This window comes from Mytilus californianus, unplaced genomic scaffold, assembly GCF_021869535.1.
Source record: "Mytilus californianus isolate M0D057914Y unplaced genomic scaffold, xbMytCali1.0.p SCAF_6, whole genome shotgun sequence".
In the NCBI taxonomy this organism is placed as follows: domain Eukaryota; kingdom Metazoa; phylum Mollusca; class Bivalvia; order Mytilida; family Mytilidae; genus Mytilus; species Mytilus californianus.
This window is the reverse complement of record NW_026262712.1, coordinates 41124979-41128831: the sequence shown is the minus strand read 5'-3', so window position 1 is coordinate 41128831 and position 3853 is coordinate 41124979.

Here is a 3853-nt window from a genome sequence, read left to right as displayed (position 1 = left end):
TTTGAATGTATTTTCTATTGTCTATTTTATGAAATAACTTTGTTCTCGGGCCCCATGCTTTAACAGTATAAGCAAATATACCGAAACACTATTAGTAATAATCTTAATCATAAGCAACACACTTTCATACATTTTCATAAATCATTACGAATGTATATGGAAATATTCTTTATAAAGCACAAAAATGTCAGTATTCACCTCTGAAGCTAACAAAACCTTTAAAAAGACTTATTAAGAAGGGATATAGTTACGATACTGTTGTCAGGTCATTCAAGATTGCATATTTTGGCGTTAATATTGATTCACTTACAGGGTCTTTGCACCGGCACTAAACACAATTATTTAAAAACCAGTTGTTGGCATGACACGGGTTATGTTCTTCTCATATATGTTATGATGGTATGATACTAAACCCCTAACGGGAAGGATTGTGCCTGATATTCATATGATGAAGACATAATCTTTCAATCTGTTTAATTGAAGTCTGGAGCTGGCATGTCAGTTAACTGCTAGTAGTCTGTTGTTATTTATGTATTATTGTCATTTTGTTTATTTTCTTTGGTTACATCTTCTGACATCGGACTCGGACTTCTATTGAACTGAATTTTAATGTGCGTATTGTTATGCGTTTACTTTTCTACATTGGCTAGAGGTATAGGGGGAGGGTTGAGATCTCATAAACATGTTAAACCCCGCCGCAGTTTTGCGCCTGTCCCAAGTCAGGAGCCTCTAGCCTTTGTTAGTCTTGTATTATTTTTAATTTTAGTTTCTTGTGTACAATTTGGAGTTTAGTATGGCGTGCATTATCACTGAACTAGTATATATATTTGTTTAGGGGCCAGCTGAAGGACGCCTCCGGGTGCGGGAATTTCTCGCTGCATTGAAGACCTGTTGGTGACCTTCTGCTGTTGTCTGTTCTATGGTCGGGTTGTTGTCTCTTTGACACATTCCCCATTTCCATTCTCAATTTGATATGAAATAGAATAAACGGTATAAAGTCTCGAAATTGTTTACATATGTTGGTTGAAGGAATCACATCTAATAATAGCTTTATTGAAAGTTCAAACAGGGTCAGTAACACTGATTAAACGATGTATCTGTTTCTACTTTTGTAGCGTTTAGCAAACGATAACAAACGCCACATAACGTTTACGAAATTTTGGTTACACTCTAAAACTACAAAAGAGGGCAGCAATAATAATTTTAGACGAGCATGATTACACCAAATCTTCAGGCGAATTTTTTCACAAATGTACATTTTGCTGACTACACAAAGAATACATTTTCATAAATCATTACTAATGTATATGGAAAAACGTGGCTTAACTCCAGGATATATATCCAGTCTTATTTCATCAGCTTCTGCAAAAAGTTAAACAACAATACAATACGATATTTTCGTCTTCAGATAATTTTATAATGCCAAAATCAAATACACAGTTGTATAAGTCTAGTTTCTCGTACAATGACTAAACGTATGGAATGCTCTTCCTAAAACAATTAAAAAATTAACTAAGTATTAAGATTTACAAATAATTACAAATGCATTTACTTTTAACATTACCATGATATTTGTATTGTAATGCCATATGATAATTGTTTATTATGTTTAAATTGTATTGCATCTTTATTTATCATTATTTATTATTTTTTAGTAAGTACGCATATTTTGTTGACAACAGTCAATGTTATCCTCTATGTTTTTTGACATCATATTTGTTTTGAATTTTCTGTGTTGTCAAGGTGTTATCTAAATGTATTTTCTATCCATGTTACATTATAATAAGTATACCAACCAATAATAATGTCCAATACATCGTCACATGCAATTCTGTCGTAGGAAATCCTACAAAAACATATATACCTTAATACTTTTTTGCGCGTTCTCCTTAAAAAATAAATGTTTGTATTAATCTGTCAGAAAACTCAGAGGAAAAGGGGGTGGAATTCCTATATACAAGGTAATAGTACGTACCGCTGGAATTGCTCTACTTATCAAGGTTGGAAATATGTGAATAGGTCGGGAAAACTCTCAGAAATATATGCATGATATAATAATGTCAAAAAATGTTCCCATAATTCTTCGCCTGTCATCTTTCTTGGTGTTCCTGGCTGTGTTGTTATCAACAAATTGGCTCTTATTTGACACTTTGGTAATCGACTTTACATTACACACCACATAAAACCCCTAACAATATGGAAAAAGGTAACATGTTCACTTACGTTATATATGAAAAAGGTATACAATTTGAAAATCTAAATTGTATGAAAAAGGAAAGGTAATATAACCCAAGCAGTACTCTCTATCACTAAAGTTCTGCCCCTCAAAACCCGAGCCCAAAAAAAAACAGAAATATATTCCGATCTTTTGTAAAGGCTCTTTGGCTTGAAAGACGCTGGAAATTCCGTTCCAAGGATTGACGTCACTTATGGTTCGGATAATGTTAATACTGCATCGTTTAAATAAATGATAGATAGTATTCGAATACATTGTTTCCTTTTTCTTTGTTCTTTCTGAATAAATCATATTTTTTTTTTTCAATTGTGTTGCCATATACCAACTATAGAGATATTTACAAGTATTTGTGTGTACTTAGTCTCCTTTAATTGGTGGCAACACTCTTTGGAAAATGTTTTTATCTGATCATTTGATTCTTTAACTTTATATCAACTGTTAATAATGTCAGCAACATTTTGGCATGGTCCATATTACATGAATAAAAATATCGGTCGTATAAATTTACAAGAACATTTCTAAACTAATCTTTTCGACATCATTTCGCAACAATGGAGTATATACAGTTATCAAACGTTAATCAGTGGAAGTCACACATTTAATTCCCAATATGATACTACTATTTTACGATTTTTTTCTTCAATTTCCTCAAATTGTGTAAGTTGATATCAATTGAAAGCTATAATTCTACGGGACAACAAGAGAAATATAGTGAAAACCGATTCAATATGCATTCTGTTTTATTACTGTCTTGACCTTTTAACTTGTCGTTTTAATGTGTTTTAAGTTTGAAGATGTATTGCAATAAGGTGATGAACGATCCCGAATTTAGTATATCTTTAAGAAGGTTAATACAAAATCATAACGGTAACTCATGCTTACTAAAACGATGCTCTTCAACTTCGTACTTTTTTTTGGCCTTTTTACCATTGTTTTATTTAAGCGTCACTGATGAGTTTTTTTGTAGACGAAACGCGCGTCTGGAGTAAATATAAAATTCCAATCCTGGTATCTATGATGAGTTTATTTATAATATGAAAGTGGACAACATGAAGATCAGAAACAAAGTATTTTAAAGGTTATTAAAAGAAAAGTATAAAATGTATACATGTAATGCATTGATCATTAAAAATATGTCCTGATGTAAATTACGCAGAGGTTTTTTATTTAGCCACGCTGGATCTCTGCGATTACTGCGGGTTTGTAGATTTGTAGAATACACAAAATCTTTACCCCAATAATTTTAAAATCAATGTCACAATCATCTGACATAAGAATATAATTAAGGCCTATTTAAGTTACAATAATAGGTAATTTGTTTGAAGCAATAAACACAATTGCATAACTCTTACCTGAGAATTTTCTGCAATGATTTTTTATTCCTCAGTATATTGTCATTTAACAGTGATAGGACTTATCTCAGCATGAGGTATTTGTTCATGTATACTTGCATACCTCATGTACATGTAATGTATTTTCCCCCCTGAAATGAACAATGAACATAAATTTAGATAAAAGTCAATTATTCTTGTTTGTTGTTGCTGCGAAAGTTCACTTTAATGCATCATTTGTTTTTTTTAATTTTCAAGCAAATTACCATTTATGGCATATTACAAA